Here is a 25,779-nt window from a genome sequence, read left to right as displayed (position 1 = left end):
AACCTTCGTGGTTAGCCAGTCCCTTTAATTTTTTTTTAAGTATGGTGATTGTATTCACTAGAGTGCTAAGCTGACTTCTGACATAAACCATAATTGTAATGTACCACTGAGGTTGCCACCTTTGGTTACTGTAAACAGAACCTAGAATTTAGACATGAATAAATAGTGTAAAGTACTAGAATTCTCCAATCTTGTGCAGTTTGTCAACATTAATTTGAGAACAATTTTTTAAGTGACCTATTATTGATAATACTTCCCAAAGCATTCAACTCCGTTTTGGTAAATTGACTATTTCCCTAGAGATATATTTCACTTTCATAATATTTTAGGCTTGGTATGGTGTTCACCTGTAACCAAAACTGTTTGGGAAGGATAGTGCTCCTAAGTCAGCTCAGGAGAAAAGTTAGTGAGACCCCCAAACAGCAAACAAGCCAGACATGGTAATTCCTGACTATAATCTAGCTACAAAAGAAGTCTCCAAAGGTCAAAGGTTGGCACTAGCCCAAAACCCAAGACCCTTGTCTGAAAAATGCCTAAAGCAAAAGGGAATGGGAACAACTTAGTACATACTATTAGAACTAGGAAATTGAAAGAGAATACCAAAATTGAGAAACACAGGGTAAAAAAAAGAGAAACAACTACAAAAGCAATACTTGCAAAACTGTTTGGTGTAAGTGAACTGAACACCTCAGGGGGGGAAAGGGTAAGGGGGAGGGGGGAGGGGGTATGAGGGACAAGGTAATAAACAGTACAAGAAATGTATCCAATGCCAACGTATGAAACTGTAACCTATCTGTACATCAGTTTTATAATAAAAACTTAAAAAAATAAATAAAGTGGATGGAAAAAAAAGTATAAATACAATACTAAAATTTGAAGGAAAAAAAAGACACCATTTGAGATTACCCAGGGTGTTTTTAAGCAATTTTTTGTGACTTTTATAATGTTGCTTACTACCTATCATTTAGTGGACTTCATACGAAGGAAACAGGTAACACATACACACAATTGAGACCCTTCCTACCCATTGAGTGTAGCTTCAAGTTGACATGATGAAAGTTGAAGTATACTACCTATGAACTCCTTTGTCTCTACCCCTGTCTATCCTTGAAGCTGTGTTCTGACCTTTTCCCTGTCAATTCTGTTTTTCAGAAGTCATTTCACTCTCAAAATTATCAGTGGCTTTTCATTAATTGTGACTTGGAATTTTATAAAAGAATAAAAAAGAATGCTTGTTTTGGCTTCCTGTGCCCTGCTTTAAACATGGTACCATTCACATTTTAGAGATTATAGCATAACTGGGTGACTGCCCATTTCTCTGTCCTCTAAGCCAAGTATCCTCTCCAAACTGCTGTTCATTTTGAGCCATCTTAAGTTTCTGTACTGCTATTCCGGCACTGAAAAACTTTGCTTGGACTCTGTCTTCATGCACCTCACTGTACCTAGAGATGGGAGACAGGTAATTCTGTCTCTAAACCCAGTGAACATCGTATATTGTGTGTTATTATTTTTTTGTCTCCTCAGCTAGAAAGTAAGCTCCTTTAGAGTAAGCTCCTTCCTCTCGTACATGTTTCTTTGTATTTTCTCTTACTCTATGAGCAGAGAAAATTTTCAATCTAGCACAACTGTACTGAGCACCTAACTGGAGAGAGTTATGATAAACTACAATTCCTGCTTTCTTGGTACTCATGGTTTAAGAGAAAAGAGAGATATACTCTCTCTGTCTCTGTCTCTGTCTCTCTGTCTGTCTGTCTCTCACATACACACACATCTAATGTGAACAGATGACTCTAAAATTGGTATTATACATATATATACATACATATATTGGTACATAAACATATATTTAGATGATGGTTTGAGGTAAGGTGAGATTTTATTTTTACAATAGTGAATTAGGCTTCCAATTCGGAAGAGCTGATGTTGAAATTAGATATCAAATTAGATATTTGCATTTTGGTGTTATTGGAAGAAGTAATATGCTTATTTTCTTCTCACAAAGCAGTTCCTCAGAGAAAGAGAAACAGTATTGTTAATCAGATAGGTATCAGGACACTTGATAACTTAGTCAAGTTCATGTACTTCATCACTGCAGGCACCTGAGGGCCCCTATTCAACTGCATGAGGGTCAGCAGCAAGTGTTTCTGCATCTCCAGGTTTTTTAATGTTCTTTTGAGTAATCTGAATATAGGCAACATCTGAGTTTTCTAAGAGAAAGAAACTTTTCAGGCTCTGTATGTAACACACAAATTACTGGAGAGTGTTTCCTTTTGTAAGTACTTCAAACTGGCTACAGAGTTATCCTTTGGGAAAAAGCAAGGTGGGTAACAAAATATCTGCCAAGAGCCTATGAAGATGAGTGATATGATTTCTCCTTAGGATGCTAAGTCACACTTACCACGCATGTGGAAAATGTCATAAATATGTGTATGTAAGTGGTGGGTCAGCACTGCAGTTTTGCCCTCCGAAGACCAGCAACAACTAATGCCTCATATTTTCTCTTTTTAAAGATTTCTCTCATTCTCAGATTTATCTGTGTTAATAAGCCTATTTTTTTGGCAAGGTAAATTGCTATTATTAAAAGATAGACTTACCAGGCTTATTTAAATTAAAATTAAAATGCTGATTTCTTGGTTGCATACCTACATATCAGGAATACACTAGAGAAAACATATACACTATACACTATACACTATACATATACACTAGAGAAAACATGAGATCTTAAAATTTTAGAAGAAAAATGTAAAATATTAAGAAAAGTTTCTATTGTTTATATGTTGAAGCGACAGCATTTGTATTGCTGGGTTAAATAAATTATTTTGTTATTTGAATTTAATTTTATCATTGTTACTCAAAAACTTAACCTTTATCTTTCTGGTTTATAGATTGGCTTAGAACTCCTATGTTATTCTTTGAATCGATTTTTTTAATATTAAGGTTTATACATGAGATAACTTGTTAAACATTTTGGAAAATAGAGTAACTAAAAATGAGTAAACATAATGTAGACGATCTTATGATTCCTCAAATTTTCTCCCTGTAATTTTAACCAGATCTATTGAATAGTATTTTATTTTCTTGCTAAAAGGTTTCTTCCCTGTTCAGGCCATTACCTTTATACTTTTCTTGCTTTTCATCTAATTTAAACTTTAATCTTTGCTTCTTCATTGGCTAGTGATTAAGGCTGTCTGAATGACCAGGACAAAGATATTTTAAAAATGCTTCCACTATAGCATTTTTTTCCTGCAGAACAATATTGAAAGTGGTATTTAATCTGAGGTATTTGCAGTGAATGAATAGATTTATAGATTAAAATGTTCCATTATCAATGAAAGAATTATTTCTCACTGAAGCATTTACCTAGAAACACTCACTGTTCCTTAAAGCTTTCTGACATTTATGTGAGATCAAACTTCACTCACTGTAACTTCTCAGTTAGTTTTAATGGTTGTCCTCCTAGAAGTACTGCTGTTTGTTTTAGAAGATATCTAGAGTAGAAAACAGACTTTTATTTTTTATATTATTTGGAATTCCGAAATAGAGAGTAGGTTATAGAGAAAAATACCTTGTGATGGAAAATTAGAAAGGCCAATGCTGTGATTTTGAGCTAACTTACTGAAATGATTTGTTTTAATGCACATTTATATATAAGGGCAGTGTTGCCCTTCAGTATGCCATGTGAGACAGGCAGTTTGGTAATATAAAAATAAAGCAAATCTCTGAAGACAGAGCCATAAGTAGGAGCACTAAGGATTTTGCAGAATTGCACTGGAATTTCTAAATATTTTCTAGTATTGCAACCTTTGTTCTAACCTTAAATCTCATCCTGTTTCTCCATCTATGGTAATATATCCATGGAAACAGACTGGTTTTCTTGTGGTTTGTTTACTGATTCTGCTTTAGGAAAGACCAAATAAACATGGGAGAAAGGGAGAGGATATTTCATACAGCCACTTTCCTTATTAAGGGGGACCTAGAGAAATGTTTATTTCTTAAAAGCTACCTTCACTCCAGGTGCTGGGCTTCAGGACTCATGCAGCTATAGAAATGTTACCCGAAATGGTTGTTTCTGAAGATAGCTTGTCACTTACTTCTCATAGGACTTGGCTGGGGCTCAGTGCTCTCTTTGGTCTTAGTTGAATGGTATTTTATCAGGTAGACAAAATAATATTCAACTATTAATATGGTTCTGCTAAAACAGTTTAGAATAAAGATTTAATGTTCTCTTTCTAGTGAAGAGCTTGTGCCCACTGTGCAGGACTGTAATAAAAGAGAAATAAATGAGGCAGCTCAAAGTTATGGCTCTCCATGGCTTTTAGGTCTCTCATACATTTTTATAAAACATATATCAGAACTTCTGAATTGTTAAATTGGGTTATTTTTTAATGCAATTGTATTCAAATATGGGCCTGAGAGTAATACTGCTTAGTGTTAAGGAACTGTCTGACCCTCAGCTAACAGGCCTACATACACTACTACTGTTCTTATATCCTCTGCTGAAAGAGAATGAAAGGACCCAGTTTATCTCTGGTAGAGTAGTTCAGCCCTAGGCTTGTGTTCCTGCCATTAGGCAAACAGGTAACTGAATCAACTATTACTTTTCTCATCTGTAAAAGGGGAGTATAGGAGTTTTCACTTCTGTATTCCCCAGTGCACTTAACAGGCCAAAAATGAGATTAAAGATATCATGTGAATCTCCCACACTGCTACTGTTCTGTAATTTGCACTCTCTGTAGAAGCCCTTGAGAGCCTTCAAGAGGACAGAATCAACTAGCTCAAAAATTTCAGACATTGATGTATCAGTAAATGTTTTTAGGAATTTTTTTGCCCAAAATCTGATAATTAAGGCTAGACTAAATAAACCTCATAATAATTAAATGAAGGCACATCAGCTAACTGGGTCCAGCCACAGTGCGGAGAGAATAATAAAGTTGCTACATATTGATTCTGGGATTTGTACAGGTATTGCAATAAAGTACAAGGTATGCTTCCACAGTGATCCTCCCTGCCCCAAACTAAAACTCCAGCCATGCCTTAGTGAAAGGAGGAACACTGAGTTCCGAGCCAGGGCCAGTGCTGTCATTCTTACCTCAAGAAGTCCCAATATTTAGAAAATGACCACAGTCTAACAGTCCAGTTCTTCCTCCTGCAGTGGCCTCTTCCTCTTTTACTAAAATAAGAGTGAAAGAGGCCAGGTTGATCTGAGTAGATAGACTGCTGTGGCAGGTTGTTGACTCCACTGAGTCCCTTGCATTAGAACAGACATCTCTAAGGCACATTAGCCTCCCAGCACAGGAGTGGGAACACACAACACAGGAAGCCTGCGGAGGTCTTTAGGGAATCTTGAGTGCTTTGGGGGTGATTTATTTTCAGAAGGTTTGAACTAGATCAACACAAGAGAAGATAGAAACATTGAGGATTGTGGGAAAGCAAAGTAAGTGACTCCTTTTTCCTCTCAATAAATGATCTCCCTGGAAAGCCATCACAAGCACATGTTTATTCTGTATCTTAGGAGTGGGGGAAGCAGGAGGAAGTACTTGGAACATTTTCCACTGATACGAGTCCAGCAAGGTGTAGGACCAGCCCTGACAAGACCTGTGTGATACCTGGACTGGGTTAATGTCAAGTTGATCTCTTGTCAAATTAATCAGAAAATCCAGAAGGCGGTGGCTGTGCAATGGATTTAGCCTCTGAAACCAGAATGACCCCAAAAACAAGTTTTCGCGTTAACATGCTCTATGAGCATGTTTGACCCAATAATGCACACCAGGTTGTAAAAAGTTTAGCAGAGCAGGAAAAAAGCCCACCTAGAGTTCTTAGCTGCCCAACTGTTAAGCAACTTCTTTTTCTAATTCAGAGCACTTGTTATTAGGAATAGTGCTTGAAACCAAAACTGAGCTGCCTAGGATTCTCTCAGTACAAACTAAATTGTTATGTGCACATGGAGAAAATGAAAACAAGAAACACTGTCTATGTGCGACTATGTGTTTGTGTGCACATGTGCATGCATGTAGGCTGTTATGCTGTTGAGGAATTTTCAGGAAATACAGAAGCATTGGGTTCTTTGTTAGGGGATGTTATGAAACCACTGCAGTCCTTTTTTGTACAGTGGCTGTAATTATAACCACAGGGATATTGTGTTCTCAAACAAACATTCAAGCTCCCTGATACCAAGTTGCCTGAAGCCATGCTTCACATATGGATGTGGTAACAATGCCTCTTAGTAATCTCCCTCATCACTTGTCATTGGCCTTCCCCTCTGACAGTGGAAATATCTTTATAGTCTGAGCCTGGCATATTGCTTTTTCTCCTTTTAGGTTCTTTGTGTCTATTTTAAACAATGAGGTCCTTGCACAGTGAGAAGTAGCACCTGAGACTTAACAGCATGAATGGGACATATAGCTGTAGCAATAACTGTCCTCCTTCAGAAATTTCCTCATGATGCTGTTGTATGGCACGAGAACAGTTGGCAAAAAGAAAATTCGATTCACTTGCATGCCAGCCAGCTTGGTTTTTAACACATGATTATTTTATTGGGGTGTACATTAATTAATTCTGAAATAGGATCCTGTGTGACATTCAAAGTCGTGTTGAGTAGCTCAGAGTTTAAATATTTTAGTTTTACAACTCTGTTATGCTGGCAGCCAACAACGGTGTCTCAGTGAAGTCAGCATATGAGCCCTGCTTGCGATGACATCTGGAAAGCTTGTTTTATCTATAAGCACAGTTGTAGACAAATGAAAGCAGACAGATGTAAGGCTGGGGTGGCATCTTCGCCTCAAGCACTCTCTAGCTGTACATTTTCCAGTGTGTCAAAAACAGGGAGCTTTTTTTTTCTGGGGTGGAATAAAAACATTCTGTCACATCCGTACACCAGCTACTGTGCTGCCTTTTCTGAGCCCTGTGGTGTAAAACAGCATAAACTGTTCAGATTTTAACAGGAGGAAGAGTTATGAGTAGGTAGGAAGTGCCTGACTGACTATAAAGGGGATTTGACACCAAGACAATGGAAGAAATGGGTCATTTTGAGATTTTAGTCATAGCCACTTTCTCCAGAGAGTCCCAGGAGAAATTAGAGTTATCAGGTGGTGACCGTGATTCTGAGAAGATTTTTCTTTAGCCACTATCTTTATCAAGAAGGATTTATTAAGCACCCGTTGGGTATATAGAGAGACCTACATAATAGAATGTGAGCAAAAAGCTTTAGGATAGGGTCATGTTTGAAGATGACTACTAGATGTCTGAAAATGGTGGTATCTTTTGTGGGCTGCTCTCAAATCTGTTTTGCTTCTGGCAACAGTATGCACAAAATTTTATACAAGGCAGCTTACCTTTTACCCACTCTTTTGTTTATTATAGCTATCCCTCAAAGCAATATGCATGCATGTGTGTATTGGCTGGGATTTAGGTTAAAACAAATACTTATCAAAGTTCTTGGTCTTATAAATAGCAATGGAATAAGAAATATTTGCCACTGGATATAAAATCAGTATTTTCATCTCTGAGGATTTATAGTTCTTTTGTAGAATATACAAAATACAACTATGTAAACATCCCTAATTGGTATGAAATAATTTTATCAAGAATATTGGGACGCCTGGGTATCAGTCTTGTTTAATGTCTGTTTAAGCACTGGATTGCCCATTCACAGCTAAAATCACATAGTTTTACATTATTGGCATCTCCTGTCTGAGGAAACCATGCAGACACATACAACGTGGAACAATGTAATGATGGAAATTAAGGGAAGGGAATGGTATGTAAGAAAATATCAGTTTCTATGCCAATAAAAGTTTTAGTTCCACCAGCAAGTGTCTTTTTTCAGTGGCTCAAGTGGTTGAGAGCAGATGCTTTAAGAAAAGAAAAAGCAATAAAGTTGCATTATGCTACTAACAGGGGAAAAGACAGTGTTCCGTTTCCTGTCCCGTTCCCAATGCACCATCATCAATCCTTTCACAGTGCATGCTGCTGAGTTCTGCTCAGCCCTGGTAAGTGCCTTTGTATGTTTAAAATGGCACTTTTTGTCTTACATGCTGTTAGGCATGGTGGAGAAAATATACATGTAATCAAAAATGTACAGCAAATTGCCATTTGTACCCACAAACACTAAAAGGTCCAGTCAGATGGATTCTCCAGTGTTAGTGACACCTGGATGAACTGATGGGGGCCTAGGAAGGCCCCTGGACCTTTGCATGACTTTTCACTTAAAGCCATCTCAGGGGCTCAGTGGATTCCATTATCACTCTCTGAAGCTCTTTCTGGCCCAAGAATTGTAGGATAAGAAGATTTTTATGCAGTTGTGGTTTATTTAAATTAGAAACATAGAAGAAATCTCTTTTTATAATTCTTATGACCCTCGTTCTACCTGATAGCATTAGAGTTACAGTTACAGTAACTTATTTTATAACCACAGATCATGGCATTCAAGAGCAGAAAGATTTCATGTCTTACCATCCTTTCTACTGATTCTCATAAAGTACTGTAGATAATTGAGTTAGTTTTTCCAGTCTCTTCCATTGGTGCCAACTTCCAATTTAAACTGTTAAAACAGAGTATGATCACTCCTTTTGTGTTGCTCAGATAAATACCTTTTGTCCAACTTCTTAGTTGGAGTTTTGACAGCTGAATATTTAGAGCACTTTAAAAATGTTTGTCAGCATTGTTAGATTGGCACAGGGCAATGTTATAGTTTGCAGAGGCCTTGTTTTGATACCAATTTGTTTTACTTATAGTAAGTTAAATAATACAGCTAAATCTTCTGCACTAGTATTTGCTAATGTTGACTAACGAAAATCCTTTATGATGCTATTTCCTATCAGGCTGTGTTTGAATGTGGCTAAAATTGTTCTTTTACAATTACTCAGTTATGTGTGTTAACAATAGAAAAGAGAAAATACCAAAATTTTGGGTCTGTAATGACTCCATAACATCAGTAAATGTTAATCATTGATATATATTAATCTTGTATTGCTTGTAGTAATATTACACTGATTTTTTTAGTGTCTGGCATATGTCATTTACATTGCTGTTTAAGCCTGTAGCTTAAACCCAGGACCTGAGTACTGACCCTGACCTTTCGTGCTCAAGGCTAGCATCCTATTACATGAACTTCAGCTTCACTTCTGGCTTTTTGGTGGTTAATTGGAGATTAGCGTCTCATGACCTTTCCTGTCGTGGCTGGCTATGAACCACAACCCTCAGATCTAAGTCTCCTGAGCAACTGGGATTACAGGTATGAGCCACCAGCATCCAGCCATTGCTGAATATTTTACATGTGCCAGTAGCTAAAATTTATTTTGTTCTTTTTTTTTAATTTTTATTATAAAACTGATGTACAGAGAGGTTACAGTTTCATACGTTAGGCATTGGATACATTTCTTGTACTGTTTGTTACCTTGTCCCTCATACCCCCCTTCCTCCTCCCCCTGTCCCCCCTTGAGGTGTTCAGTTCACTTACACCAAACAGTTTTGCAAGTATTGCTTTTGTTGTTGTTTCTCGTATTTTACCCTTTGTCTCTCAATTGTGGTATTCCCTTTGAATTTCCTAATTCTAATACCAGTACACACTGTTTCCCATACACTTAGATAAGATTACAGAGATAGTGTAGATACAATCACAAGAAGGTGATACATGATGAACATCATCAATAGTAGAAACTACAGATACACATGGGAGGTTGAAAGTAGTTACAACTCAGATATAACAATCATTTTCATAAAATGGAGTTCATTTCACTTAGCATCATCTTATGTGGTCATAAGGGTATAGCTATTGGGCTCTTGTGATCCTCTGTTGTGACTTGCCTAAACCTGTGCTAATTATTCCCAATAAGGGAGACCATAGAGTCCATGTTTCTTTGGGTCTGGCTTAAAGGAAATGCAAATCAAAACAACATTGAGATTCCATCTCACCCCAGTAAGAATGTCATATATCAAGAAAACTTAACAATAACAGTTGTTGGAGGGGATGTGGCCAAAAGGGAACCCTACTTCATTGTTGGTGGGAATGTAAACTGGTTCAGCCACTCTGGCAAGCAGTATGGAGATTCCTCAGAAGGCTAAATGTAGAACTCCCCTACAACCCAGCAACCCCACTTTCGGGTATTTATCCAAAAAACTACAAACAAAATCAAAGTAAAGCCACCAGCACAACAATGTTCATTGCAGCGCAATTTGTCATAGCGAGAATCTGGAACCAACCCAGATGCCCCTCCGTAGACGAATGGATCAGGAAAATGTGGTACATATACACAATGGAATTTTATGCCTCTATCAGAAAGAATGACATTGCCCCATTTGTAAGGAAATGGAAGGACTTGGAAAAAATTATACTAAGTGAAGTGAGCCAGACCCAAAGAAACATGGACTCTATTTTGTTCTTATATGTTATAGATACTTTGTAAGAGATTACAGCATGTCATTCTCATGATGATCTCACACATGCCAATGGAGTGGGATGAGTTGAGCTATCACCTCATTTTGTCAGTGAGGACATAGATTCAGAGAAGGTAACTTGACTATACATATCAAACTCAGTGTGTGTGTGTGTGTGTGTGTGTGTGCGCGCGCGCGCATGCGCATTATAAATAAAAATGTACTTTTTATTCCGTATATTACATAATACATTATTTTTGCCAGTCCTGGGGCTTGAACTCTGGGCATGAGCACTGTCCCTGGCTTCTCTTTGCTCAAGGCTAGCACTCTACCACTTGAGCCACAGTGCCACTTCTGGCTTTTTCTATATATGTGGGGCTGAGGAATTGAACCCAGGGCTACATGTATGGGAGGCAAGCACTTTTACCTTAGGCCATGTCCCCAGCCCCCGTAATACAATTTTTACATAAAAAAATTCAGAAACTATTTAATTATCTTCTTTGAAGAAGAGGCATTGATATTAGACCTGGCTTAGTAAAATGAAAATAATGAGTGGATAAAATAGCAGAAGCAACATGATGTGATGACTTACAGAAAGACTGCAGTCAGTTATAGGATGTGTCTTCAGTGCACTGGGAAGCCGTGAAGTCTGTGATTCTGGGTGACTGGGACTGGAATCTTATCTCTACCATTTTAAACTCATGAGTACCATGTTTATGTTTAAGATGGAATAGGTAATATTAACAGGATGTACTTCATGAAAATATCACATGTACTGAATGAGATAAAATATGCAAAACACAATGTACCTGCCATATATTAAACACTGCATGAATATTAGCTACTACTGTTATCTTATAAGCTGATAAGTGGGAGACTCAGCCTACAAATAATTTTCAAGGCATTTAGAAACATTTGGAGACTGTCAAAGTTAACTTCTGTTCAAAAGGTTAAGCTATTACAGATCACGTTTTCTTGTCTTTTTACTGAGATGTTAGAATAAACAGTGTAACAGCTCAAAGTATAATAAAATGATATCAACATCAAAATGCAAGGAAGGTTCTATTAGCCTAAATTAAGCTTGTGTTTGTGTTTGTACTGTAAAACTGACTACAGACCCAGTCATACCCAGAACGTTTCCTCTGAAATTGTATATTAGACTATTGATGGCCATTTGTGTCTGATGCTGATCAGTGTTGATTGCAGAATTTAGATGGTAGCTATACCAATGTTAGTCCTATGTACATTTGAAATTTGTAACAATAAAATGTTAGGAAGAGAAGATTGTGAGAACTCTTGTTATGGAAGGGAATACAAATCTCATTGAAGCTCAGAAAACTTTCCTATGTCCTCAGCCTTGCCAGTTGAACCTGCGTAGAATACACACATGAACATAGCCTCTAAAATCCCATTTTAATCTGTTTGGGGGGTATTCTTCCAACCACTAACTTCTGTTTGGAGTTTTATTGCTTTTATTAATTGAATTGTTGTTTGTGTACTGGCTAACTTTTTTTTATCAGTGCCATTCCTCTTCTCTTTAAGGGAGCCAAGCATACAAGAAGCCACAAGATGGTTTTTCAATGAATGGCCTCTTATACAATGCCATACCCTTTGTGTCCCTGAGAAGTTTGCTACTAGCTCTATGGTTAAGATTGAACCTACATTTTCTGAAGATAATACACATCTCTGTATTAGAAAATGTCTATATTACATGTTATACACCTTCCATCTTTTAATTTGTGTTAATTGATTTTTTAGGTGACTAATCTGTTGCACTGATGGTATCCATTAAAGAATAAAATCAGAAATTAGATTGATACTAAGAATAACCAGGGTGGTACAAGGCGCACAGACTAGTTGTTAAGTGATCATTTGAAAACATCAGCTGAGCTTGGTATGAAGCCTCCAAGTATGGGATCTCCTTCTTATCTCTAAGGATTTCCATGTGGACCAGAAAGCAGACTGATTCTTTAAATTCCCCAAAGGATCAAAATTTATAGGAAGGCATATTTTAGCTCAGCAGAAGGAAAGACACACAGCAGTGGGAACTATGAAACAAACTACCTCATAATGTAATGAGCCAGATGCAGCTGGATGTTTTCTGCCTGACTACTCGTGTCATTTATTTGCGAAGTATGGAAGGAGATAGGGGCCTACCCAAGTCTTTTCTTAGGAGAAATGGTAGTTCCTAAGCCCCAAAAGATAATATGAAAAGTTCAAATAGGGACCAGGAACCTTTACCTCCAAGAGCAGAGATTTTATCCTGTTTATTCTGGGAGTTATAAAATAGGAACAAGTTTTTCCAAGCTACTGTAGGATGTCTTTTTTTGGAGGGGGATCATTCAAGAGAAATCACTTTTTAATTTAGAATTATCACAAAAAATAAGCATAATAGACTTTGGATAGAATTGGGAAATAGCCTATAATGTTAATGCTGAGATGAAAATGTACATTTTTAATATATTTTTAACATTTTTTACAAGTTGAAGTCTCTTCACATTGTTTTTCAATTTTTATTGTTATTGTAAAGGCGATGTACAGAGGGGTTACAGTTACATGAGTTAGGTAATGAGTACATTTCTTTTTGAACAGTATCACCTCTTCCTTCACCTTCTCTCAGTTTTTCCCTCAAGTGTCACCCCCCAAGTGTTAACATAGTGCCTAGTATCACCGCTGCATTTGTTCACCCTATGTCCCATTATTTCTGTGTTCCTCCTTACCCTTCTCAAAACAGATAAACCTACATACAAAAGACACAGAAATAAAAAACAACAACAAAAGAGATTTAAAACAAAAACAAAAAAAAACTTGTTTCCACTTCTTGGAATTCATTTTGATAAACATCATTTTATATGATCATATGCACATAGCTATTAGGCCTTTTTGATCCTCTCCTAAGAATATCCTCCTTTGGTCTCATTGAGTGAATGTAAAGAATCCTATAGAATACATACTTTTAATGAAATAAGACAATAGGGAAATAATCTAGGTATATCAAATGTCTCCTTTCAGTGTGTTTGGCACTACAAGCAAATCATGCCTTTTTTTCTGGTGAAGATAAGCACAATAGCTAAAAATTTACATGCAGATTAAGAAAATAATATAAAACTTTTTGGAAAAGTGTCTAAATTTGACAATAGAAAGTAATAGCTTTAATGAAATGACCTTGAGTATTACACATTTTAAGGTTGATTTGTTAAGAAAACTAAGAAGCATTGTGGTTTTTCTTTCTTTTTTTGGTACCAATCCCAGTGCTTTTAAACTAAGGGTCTGTGTACTCTCCTTGTGCTTTTGTGCTCAAGGCAAGTATTGTACAATTTGAGCCACAGCTCCACTTCTGGCTTTTTGGATAGTTCATTGGAGATAGGAGTCTCATAGACTTTCCTGCCCAGGCTGGCTTTCAACTGCAATCCTCAGATCTCAGCCTCCAGAATAGCTATGACTACAGGCAGAAGCCACTACATCTAGCCTTTTACTTCTTCTTAATTAAAAAAAATAACAAATTTTTATCAAGGAATGTTTCTTTAGTAGCACATAACAGACACTAAGGATACTAATAAAACATTCCAAGGCTGCATAATGTTATAGCTGTTCTTTAGGCAGAGATCTTTCTTAGGCTTACACCTTTTCCCCCTGCCTACTCATTTTCGATATTGTAGAATGACATGGTTGTTTGGGCACTCATACTTAAGTTTATTTGAATTATCAGGGACCCTCTTGAGAACTTCTGATATCTGACCTTCTTCAAGATCCCACATTGCTTCCAACTGACTTTTCCTATTAGAGACATATGTAAGACCCATAGACTGGAAAGTTATGTCCATTTTAAAATGTTTGCTTCATTATATACATGAATAAATTTTATGACTTATTTTAGAAATGATCACCTTACAATTCTAAGTAACCATATACAATGGCAAACACTTTGCTTAAGAAGAGTATCAGATAGTGGTATATTAATTAACACATTTACTGTGTATCTATTATGTGCAGGACAGAACTTGTAGACTGTGGCAGTTAAAATAATGACCAAGAAAGGCCTGACTTACTGCCCTCTTGGACCTTATGGGCTAGTTAGGCAGTTTCACATCTATCTGAAATAAGTTCTTTAAAAAAGCAGTTCTATGAAAAGTAAGCCTTCTTTGGAACTGCTGAAATTGCTTCCTTGATGAAAAGTCAGCTTTGGGCTGATATCTGAGGGAGGAGTTAAGAAAAATAATGTCAGTGTTGGACTTGGAGCAACATGGCATGCTGGGAGAACTGGTGAAAGAGACCTCATTGCTGCTTCCCAGGTGTACAGAGGAGAAACTCAAGGCCAGCGTAAGCCTATGTTTGGATATACATTTGTGTACTGTGCTCTGCTGTTGCATTTCATAGTCTTTCCAGAACTTGCCTAGGATTATCACACATGGGAGGGGATTTATTTTTTTATTGTAATGATTCATAATCCTCTATTACTTCAAGATATGAAGGCTTCCAGTAGCAGTAGAAATAGGAATTGTGTCAGTGTCTCTACTCGATGGCAGATCTTTAGGATGAAGTTCTTCCTGTGTGAGTGGTGGATAAGGCAAACCTACTGTTCATCAGCTTCCCCCTCCAGGCTGCCCTGGGTAGGGAGTTGATAGGAGATCTTTTGGACATGGGAATTACTTTACTGTTGACAGAAAGACATGGTACATTTGATTAAATTAAATTAGGAGCATGTGTATGCTTGACAAAGTGAGCTAATGAAGGAAAGTGCATCAAAAGGATTTATGGTGAATTGATTAAAATTTTTCTTCACAGAAAGCCCTTCCGGCTTAACGCTTGGAATTATAAGGCTATCAGTGCAAGGCTGTCCAGATTCTCACTTGCCTTTATAGTCAGCAGTTTGGGGACTTTTCATTCCTTTGAGCATTCTCTCCTTCTGTAGCACACTCTATTGCAGGCAAAAGTATTCCCAGTCGCAATTCGAATTGCATGGAGGAAAGAGGATAAAAGACACTATTTGATTTATTAATTTCTAGTGGATTAGAACTACAAATGTTTGCTATGTTTTTAATTTGAGAAGGAGAATCACAGCAGCTTTTAATTATGCATTTTGTGTAATGCAACTCTGAATAGAGCAGAACAAAATTAAAATTGTGGATCAAATACTAAATCTGAGTGGATACTAAAGTGAGCTGTAGTATAATACTAATGGTTTTGTATCTTCCTGGCATTATGTCAATAATGGTTCTAATCACATTAAGTGGAGAGCCCATTAGCTTTTCCTTTGTAGTAATATGCACCATACCAACATATTGTCAGTTCTGAAATAACTTTTGACATTTTTTAATTACCATGTGTAGGCCAAGAGGCCAGTACATAACATGTACAAGTGTGAAAATAGGTGCACCCATAATGGTGTATTATATGCACAATACTGCTCCTTTATTGTTACAGGCTAAAAAATCAAACCTATGCTTTGAAAAAAACGCACTCATCTTCATAAATTTAATAGATTTCTTTTGCTATTTTTCATGTGGCTAAAGCTTTTCTGGAATTCATCATGGTATAAAATCAGATGCACCTGTATTATACCTAAAGGAATAAAAAGCCTTTTAATGTTTATTTGGTTCTCAAAAGGCATCTTCCTTACTGGCTAGCTTTCTGTAATGTTTTGGTTCATTTTGGTAGAGTGCTCCCAAGATGAGTTTACCACTTGCCAGTCATCTTAGGATTTAATAGTGATGGGGTTATGAGAATAAATACAGCATGTGAATATTTCTTTGCTTGGGAGAAATACTATCTTTAAACTTTCTACCCATTTGAATTTTTAAAACTTCAAGTATAAATAAATGCCTTTTTTTCTATTGCTACACTATATGAAGATATATTAGGAGTCATCAGGTAATTTTAAAAACAGTGGTGATGAAGAGGTATGATTTGTCTTGTTATCTTTTTCTCCAAGCCTTTACCCTACCAACACATATGTTAGAAGACACACAGATTTCAGTATTGAGGACTCATCTTTGCTGTTCACCTCTTCTTTACTTTCTTTATCCCATTGCAATGAATAAAATGAAATGGTGTTGCTTCTGCTATCTAAATAGCCTTCAAATCCATCCCTTGTAGTCCACTCCATATATCAATTCAAGTCCTCACAGTTTCTTGTTGGTTTTGTCTGATGTTGCTAAAACTTCCTCTATTTCATTGTGAATAATTTGGTAAGGAAAGCAATAATGATAAGTGTATGAAGTTAATTCCCTTTTTTTCTCAAAAGTATCCTTACGTTAGGATGCATAGTACTAGCTTTTATTCACTATTCAAAGATAAGGGCTTGCTAACTTTTATAGTTGATCATTGTGCATTCTGTGAATATAATTACAAATTATAATTTTCTTAGAGCTTGAAAATAACTACTATTTTTTTTTGTCAGTCCTGGGGCTTGGACTCAGGGCCTAAGCACTGTCCCTGGTTTCTTTTAGCTCAAGGCTAACACTACCACTTGAACCATAGTGTCAGTTCTGGCTTTTTCTTTTTATGTGGTGCTGAGGAATTGAACCTAGGGCTTCATGCATGCAAGGCAAGTGCTCTACTGCTAAGCTATATTCCCAGCCCCCAAATAACTCCTACTTTAATCAAAAGTTGAATGTCTTGTTTATCTACAGAAGCAAAGACCTAGAGTGTTTGAGGAAATATCATACTGAACTGGCCTTAAAATTGTGCTAACAGACTATATCTGTTGTAACTGCCTCCACCATGGTAAGACATTACTCAGTGGATCCTAAAACATCTTAAATACTCCATCATCATTAACACTTCTTAAATTGGACAGTCTAGTTCGTTTGAATTGGATCATAGAAGGATGCAGTAGTTCAACTATGGAACCAACCCTATAGTTTTTCTTTCACTTTTATTCTTATATTTTAAAATTGCTCCCACTTAGTCTCTTAATTTAGAAGAATTAAAGAAATTAATTTGTGCTACTGTGTGTGTGTGTGTGTGTGTGTGTGTGTGTAATAGTCTTAGCTTTTCAGAGCATTTACTTTTATTTGTCATCAAAGTATGTCATAAGGGGGAAAAGGTGGGATTATCTTCTGAAGATGAACCTTTTGAAATATAGTATGCTATGATTGATAGAATCTGAAGTCTCTTGACTTTTGTTTTATATCATGTTGCCAGAATGGTTTCTCTCTTCTGCAAAGATCTGATATTTCACAATGAGAAGTATCACTTTTTCTGGCTGAACTCTGGAGAGCACCTCTAGGGATAGAAGTAAGAGAAGTCTAATTGCCCATGTAGAATCCTAGCCCAAAGTGGTATCTGGAATGTGTGTTCTCCATTACTGTTAATTTAGAATATTTATCTAGATATACTGTGAAAATATGCCATGGTCGCAGCTGCTGCCTCAATGCATACGACCTGTATTTGAGCCTCATACTTCCTCTGCTCCACACAGGTGTACATTTTCAAAAGCTACTCACTTTCATTGTCTGATAGTGCTCTCTGCAAATCCTTATTAAATTAACTAAAACCAATTTTAATATGTCACTTCTTTTGCTAATAGTTGTGTTTTCATAACTTTCCTCATTAGCCTTTCATTTAATATTCACGAGCATCTCCAAGGCTGAGTTCTATGGTGCGTCCTTTGATAGTTCTATGAAACAGTCTGAGCCTTTAAGAGATTTAAAAAGAAGAAGCAATGTACAATGTGTCCTACATTTGCTTTAAAATTTTTTCACATATGAAGGCTAGAGACTGGTATAGGACTAAGGGAATAGAAGAGTCTTCTGGGAGAAGGTGACTAAGCCATGTGACCTGGTGTGAATTTTCATCCTCCATGAGTATTCAGTTCTCAGAGGACTATGTATACAAGAATCCGAGGGAAAGGAAAATCTATTAGAACACATTTTAAAAGCTTAGATCTCACCTTTCCCTACTTTACATCATTCTCTCTTAGTCAAACAAATATAAGGTAGCATCTTATATGAATAGATCACCATTTTTTCTGTTCCTCAAACTTGCTTGTACCCTTTCCTGATCTGTTTTCCTTCTCTTTACTCCTCCTACTTCCAAGAATTAGTGGGGACGAAGAATATGGAAAAGAGGTGATGTCATTTACCCATGCTGTCCTAGAGTCTTTTTTGTCATGTATATTCTTTGTGGTGAATTTAAAATGCATCTTTACAGCCCCTGAGAGAGTTATTAGAACTCTTGGGCCATTCCTTTTTTCAGAACTTCTTGTTGCTTTAAGCTAAAAACTAGAGTTACTTCTAATAGACTAAAATTTGATCATTAATCTTACCTTGTTTGTTAAACTGTTTCAAACATAAAAATCACATACAGATAGAAAGTACAATTTGTTATAGTTATAGATAAAATATTCTATCCTGTTCAATATTCAACATATATTCTAAAATATATAATATTCTAGTTTAAAGTGAAAGCTTTTAAAGTGGATATATATTCAGCAAGCATTTTCACCAGTTCAAGATTCACTAAGTACTTCGAACATAAAGGTGAAAGTTTGTATTTCCAGTGTCATGGAAAGCAACAATTACATTATGGTATGGTAGTTGGTATTTTAGAGGCACGGACAAAGAGTGCAGTAGTATATTCATACATTTTGCTGTTAAACTTAGAAACACAGGTCTCTCCTGCTTTCTTTTAGCTGTGTCACCTTGAATAAGTTTTTTCAGCTTTCTAATCCTGTAGGACCTACTTCCTGGTAGATGTTTGGGAAATTATTCAAGATACTGCGTATAAAATAAGCAATAGAATACATATGAGAAACACAGTGTGAAAAAAAAAGTGTTGAGTAGTGTTACTGTCACATAAGTAACAGAAGCTTCTATGTATCCTTGATTTCACAGACGAGGCAGATAGTATTTGAGATGATGGTCACAAGGTGGGAGTTTGAGCTTCTTAGGATAGAGTTTCCCATTCAGGCGAACAGAACATCTAATAGGTTGAAGTCTGGTGATGGAGTACTGCTGGATCATAAGAAGATAGGAGATAAGCCTAGACAGGTAGCCAGCATGAGCTCACTGAGGGCCTTGTTATCCACTCTGTGCCACTCATTTTTTCTGTGGAAAAAAAACACTGTTTCTATTTTTCTTTATTTTAATTTTGTTTGAAATCGTATAGCATTATATAGTACTAGAGTAGTACATGTACGTAATCATATCAAGTCAGTAACCAGGTGTAGCCACAGTAAAGTGTAGCCACAGTAATTATTCTATGGCTGCTACTTATTCTGATAGGCATTGTTTAGATAGCTTGCTACCTCATTCTGCCTATTTTTTTTTTATTTTTATTTTTTATTTTTGGCCAGTCCTGGGCCTTGGACTCAGGGCCTAAGCACTGTCCCTGGCTTCTTCCCGCTCAAGGCTAGCACTCTGCCACTTGAGCCACAGCGCCGCTTCTGGCCGTTTTCTGTATATGTGGTGCTGGGGAATCGAACCTAGGGCCTCGTGTATCCGAGGCAGGCACTCTTGCCACTAGGCTATATCCCCAGCCCCTCATTCTGCCTATTTTTAAAGTTGTATTATCATTTCTGTAAACAAAAATAGCACAGCACAGTGGTGCTATGAACTCAGGCTTTGTCACTGATCATGATTCTGTTGCCCACTGTTTGGCCGATGGGAAGCTACTAAAGAATTCTGGGTTAAGGGAGTGCTGTAATTGAAATGTCTTGTTAGAATGACTGTCAAATCATCCTGAGGGCTAAGTAAGGGCTGAGAAAGGTTATAGGTATAGACACCACTTCTTGGCCTATTTGTGTTTCACACTTGAGGAACAAATATTACCTGTCTATATGGAACCCTTATGGAAAAGGGAGAATATGATTGGCTTGATTTATAAGGATCAATAATACTATTTGAAAATACAAATACTATTTGAAAAACATTTAAAGACATTGATGAGATTTTAACATATGCAGAAACAAAGATAAAAATTAAAGATTGTTCCTTCAAAATCTTGTTAAAAAAAAAAAAAGGTAATAGCTACAATCAGGAAATTTTAGGAGGAGGGCTTAAGTACAAATGGCACAATTAAAGCTGATGCTCCGACAGAAGCCTGCCTGGCCTGCCATCCCAGTTAGTTCTTACCATCTCATTATGGGTCTAAGGGGAAGTTAATAAATAAGATTCACAAATAGTTATTTATTCAAGGACCTTAAAGAGGTGCTATTATTAGCCCTTACTATATGCCCCCTTTCTTGTTTTCAGCCATTTATCTTTGGGTTCTTATAAATCCTGTACCCAGAAGAGGAATTAGGAAATAATTTCCTGTCATTGCTGATATGTAACCTTCATTTGTGACAAATGGAGATTTAATCCTAATTTTGTCAGTGCAGTGATATATCATTGAGAACATCTTCTATTTAGATAGATCCACCAGTTAAGGGATTTGTTGGTACTTGAAGACTCACAGTGGCAAATTTTCAATGAAGTCGTTTTACTTTCCAAGATGATGTAAGAATATCTTCTCATTCACCTCATTCAGTCTCCTGAACATTGGCTTATTTCATTTTCCATGGGATTAGCAATGCTTCCTGTTACACACACACAGTGAGCCTCCCTCACATTATACCAAGCTGACTGCACACCTTCCAGAACCACCTTCCATTCTCTAATCTAAAATGGAATGAGAAATAAAGGAAAGGAAAGTTGATTTGGGGAATGAAAATTGAGATAGACAGACATGCCACTGTAGCAATGAGGAGAGAAAGAAATCATTGGCTCTGAGTTGGGAAGACAGTACAGAAGAAAGATGAGTCTAGAAAAGCTGCAAGTGAAACCAGGAAATCACAACAATGGACTTCAGGTAGAGATATTGCAGGATCTGAAGCACAAAAGGGCAATAACATTAAATAACTAAAATATTGTGGATAAAAACAAAAAACAAGAAGAAGGGGCATTTCTTCTGGCAAGGGAAGTTCAGGAACAAGAAGTAATAAAGCAGCTTGCAGATTGATGAGCTGTTCTCCTTTCCTTCTTTTCCATTGTGAAAGAGAGAGGATGTGGCTGTGGTTCTTAGTTATTCTACAACCAAAGCTCTCTGTGTAGTGTTTTCCACTTTCCATTATATAGGGGTATCTATTAGTTTTATTTTTCTGTCATAACATAGGCTTTTCTCCCTAAAGTTTCCCCCAAACTTAGTCTTTTGACTCTTGATTCCCATTTTATATAGTTTTACACTGAAAGACAACAATTTAATTCAAACTTTGGAAAAGGTAGAGAAAATGTTGGTGGGGTGATAAGTACCTCTAATCCAGTATAAAAGTTAGGGCAGAAATTGTAGGAGGTTACTCCTGAGCTGTTCTTAACATGGATCTTTTTTTTTTTTTAATTCCTGTTATAAAGCCAAATTGAATTGACATTAGCCCATTGTATTCTAGCTGGCATGAGTAACTTTTTTCTTTAGCTAGAGAGTGCAGATAGTTTTCAGTTATTAAAAGAAAGAAAGAATGTGAGTGAAGAAATCCTGTGTTAGTTCAGAGACAGCAGGAGGATTTTTGAAGAGTAGGAGTGGAAAAAGCAATCCATAGACTGCCGATGGACACTCATTAAATGTTAATAGGAGCTTCGTGTGATGAAAGGCAGGAGACTCTGAGTTTATCTTGCTAAATCTACAACTGGAGGTATGCAAATGAAATCTAGGGAAGGCATGAAAGAAATTATTTGTTGCAAAACAGAAGCAAGATCCTCTTCCTTTGGTACTTTGAAGAGAATACTAAAGAATATTTGATCTACAAGCCCACATAGGCACTCACAGCTCAATGGAAGGTAAATATGTTCCAAAGGAAATTTCCTTCCTTCCTTCCTTCCTTCCTTCCTTCCTTCCTTCCTTCCTTCCTTCCTTCCTTCCTTCCTTCCTTCCTTCCTTCCTTCCTTCCTTCCTTCCTTCCTTCCTTCGCTTCCTTCGCTTGAACTCAGGGTCTGTGCACTGTCCCTGGCTTCTTTTTGCTAAAGACTAGCACTCTACCACTTGAATCACATTGCCACTTCCAGCTTTTTCTGTATATGTGGTGCTGAACAATTGAACCCAGGGCTTCATGTATGGTAGATACACACTCTACCACTAGGCCACATTCCCAGCCCAGGAAACTTCTTATAACTGAAAGTAATCCTAAGAAGATCAAGAGCCCCTAATCTGTCTGTACTGACTTCAAGCTGCTTTCACTTTTATAACATGAAACGACTAGAACAAGATGGTGAGGGCTCTGTGTCTTGACAGAAAAAAGTGCAGTGGTACTCCTGGAGACTCCTTATCCACATCAAGTAGCCACAGGCCACTGGCATTCAGGTGCTGGTTGAACTTTTATTCATAGTAAAATAAAATATCTGTGAGGACTCATGTAGGAGGCTTTTAGAGGATTAATAAGATGTTTACAAAATAACCCGTATGATGGCTTCATTGTTGAGATGTTTGGCCCTAATTGCATCATAGATCCTCAGTCAAGTGGCTTTCCTAGCCTCTGAGGGAAGTTCTCTCTTGTCTCCTAGAGAAGCAGAAGCAGATTCTTGCATACTTATATTGAAAACACAGAAATGCATGGTTTCTCTGCATACATGTTCTCATTCTTTCACACACACACACACACACACACACACACACACACACACCAACAGAGAGCTGACATGATCACTTTTTTTGAAAGGCCCATCACTGACTGAGGTGAGTGTAACTTACCTGTAAAATATCAGAAAATGTATTCTGTAATTTATTATAAGGATGTTTCACATGTAACCAAGAGAATCTTAAGCTGATCAAAGGAGCTTACCAGAAGGCTATTGACACACTTTTTAAAAACCTTTTTTCACCTTCATTCTTAAAAGTCTTTTATGTCATTTATCAGCTTACTATTTTGTGCTCTCTTAGCTAATCACATAGTATAATCGGGTTTCTAGATACAGATTCAAGATTTTGGCTAACCTTGGCTGTTATATGGAGGCCACAACCATTTATATGAGCATCCATTTACTGATTGTCAACCTTGTGTGTGCCTGCTATGTGCCAGGCGTCTGCAAGACCTTTGGTAAGCATGTGCCATTTAATCCAATCCTAATAATAACCCTGAAAATGAAGGATTTCTATCCTTGGTTCACAGCTGAGGGACTGAAGCTGAGTGGTCACATAGATAGTAAGTAATAAATGCAATGTTAAAGTGCAAGCCAGAGAGTCCATACCCCATGCTGTATGATATTATGCTGTGTTATAGTTTGTTTCCATATATTTTTCCACCCCATTCTGCTTCCACTTAACTTCCCCACAAAGGACTTGCGAAAGTGTTAGAAGCAGAGCTTATCCTTTCTACCTGATGGTCAGTGCCTGATAACAACACTGCTCTTTTCTGTGTTTTCTTCAGTTGTATGCTGTCATTCTTGCACTGCTGAATTTTTTTTTTTTTTTACAGTCCCGGGGCTTGAACTCAGGGCCTAAACACTGTTCCTGAGCTTCTTTTGATCAAGGCTAGCACTCTACCACTTGAGCCATAGGTCCACTTCTACTGTTGCATTTTTTTTGTTGTTTTTTTTTTTTTTTGGCCAGTCCTGGGCCTTGGACTCAGGGCCTGAGCACTGTCCCTGGCTTCTTCCCGCTCAAGGCTAGCACTCTGCCACTTGAGCCACAGCGCCGCTTCTGGCCGGCCGTTTTCTGTATATGTGGTGCTGGGGAATCGAACCTAGGGCCTCGTGTATCCGAGGCAGGCACTCTTGCCACTAGGCTATATCCCCAGCCCTACTGTTGCATTTTTTAACAGTGACTTTTCTGTGATACATCTTGGAGTTTATTTTTTGATTCATGTTATCAAGTTTAACAACATATTTACAGGATGACTTAAAATTTCCCAAATCTGTGTATTTTAATATTCTTCAAGGCAAACGTTTAGCTAACAACAGTCTGAGATTTATGCATATGTAAGATATATAGAGATATATGTATGCATATGTGTTTACCTCATTTTCTTCTATTTTCTTTTTCAAAGTCCTTTCAGAAAGGGAGAATGAAGCTGGCAGTTGTGGCCATAGGAAGTCTATTCACTGTGGTTTATATATATGAAAAAAATATATGCTAAAATGTGTGTACTGGCCTTATTCTTTTTTTCTTTGTATTTGTTGTTAAGGTGCATAAGCCCCAGCTTTCCACTTGACTAATAATCAAAATGTCTTTGTTGTCTTCAGTGCAAGATGTAAACACCAGCCCTTTCTTAGCTGTGTGTCAGCACAGCTGCTGTTTGCATGCTGTTTTTCTTTGTTGCTATGTGTGTGGGTGCCTCAGGCCCAGGGCCTAGGCCCCTGTTCTCCTGCCGTGCATTGCTTATGTATTGCTTATGTTTCTGTGGAGAGCTGTAATGTTCTTGGATCAGGGACTTTTACAAATAGGTGTGTTCTTCCTACTTGGCTTGGAATGATCAAAGACCACCATGTTTCATTTTGCCCAGAGCCCTCAAATCCAGCCCTCCCTCTCCCAGTAAAATCCATTTCAGAGTGCTTTACCCTAAAGACACAGAAAACAAATGCAACACCTGTGGCCTGGGAGCTTTACTTTCAAAGGCTTGGAAACTCCCTGAATGCTGTTTATAAAGTACATCTCGGTAGAGATACATGGGCATTACTCTGTCTCTAGTTCTTTCCTAGCTACATAGGAATATGAGACTCTTGTAGAAAGAGGAGAGTCATAGGAGAATGTGGTCACTCATGTTAGGACACATTCTAATTCATGATACTGAGATCTGACTAGAGTCCCAAGGGAGAGAGGAAATACATATGTAAGGGTGTAATGTGGCTTCTACTAAACTCTGTTTTTTGTTTTTTACTTTAAGGATTTCTGGCTTGATTAGTGGTGTTATTCACATGAGACTCTAGGGTTGCTGCACTTGCTTCACCCATGTGAAGTGAAAGGAATGTGTTTTCTTTTGCTGTGTTCCTCCTCAACAATATTGCTCTAACTCCAAAAAATTAAACCGAAGAATAGTGTATACATTTGTTCAATGCTATTCCCTCGCTCATACTGGAGAAGAAATACAGTTTCCAGCCATCCTGTGTCAATTAAATGATGGCTTAATTGAAAAAGGTACTGCATAAGAACTGTCTTGTGCCTTGGAAACTGGCACAAAGTGGTGAGGGCTCCCAGTAATGGTTATATTTTACTGAAACCAAATCCTTCTATTTTTGGTATGAAGGTTGACTTCTACATCCTCCTGTCATGGAGCTTTTGGAAATGTTGAATTAAAATAAAAATGTTGTTTTATATACTTTTACATGTAGTTGGTAGATTGACTTTTAAACAAAATGCTATGCTGATTTCTTCTTCCTGAAAAAACTAGCAGATTCTAGTGATTCTAGCAGATTGCCAACATGTAAGTATGAGTGTCATATTTGTAGGCAAGAATCAACAGTCTGGTTTCAGACAAACTAGGAAGGTTCCTCC

At 37.3% G+C, this 25,779-nt stretch overlaps 1 protein-coding gene and 1 long non-coding RNA gene across 22 annotated transcripts in view; one reads left to right on the top strand and one right to left on the bottom strand.

The window, feature by feature from the left end:
* The window catches only part of Bnc2 (basonuclin 2), a 428,651-nt gene that overhangs the window by 360,423 nt on the left and 42,449 nt on the right, over window positions 1–25,779 (top strand). The gene's annotated exons all lie outside the window — the stretch shown is intronic.
* On the bottom strand, window positions 434–17,698 carry LOC125357516. Its single transcript, XR_007212175.1, has 3 exons — window positions 17,688–17,698; window positions 3,422–3,424; window positions 434–569 (listed from the first exon to the last, which is right to left on the bottom strand). It is a non-coding gene; the product is annotated as an uncharacterized LOC125357516 (long non-coding RNA).

This window comes from Perognathus longimembris, chromosome 1 (assembly GCF_023159225.1).
Source record: "Perognathus longimembris pacificus isolate PPM17 chromosome 1, ASM2315922v1, whole genome shotgun sequence".
Lineage (NCBI taxonomy): Eukaryota > Metazoa > Chordata > Mammalia > Rodentia > Heteromyidae > Perognathus > Perognathus longimembris.
This window is presented reverse-complemented; position numbering and strand designations above follow the sequence as displayed.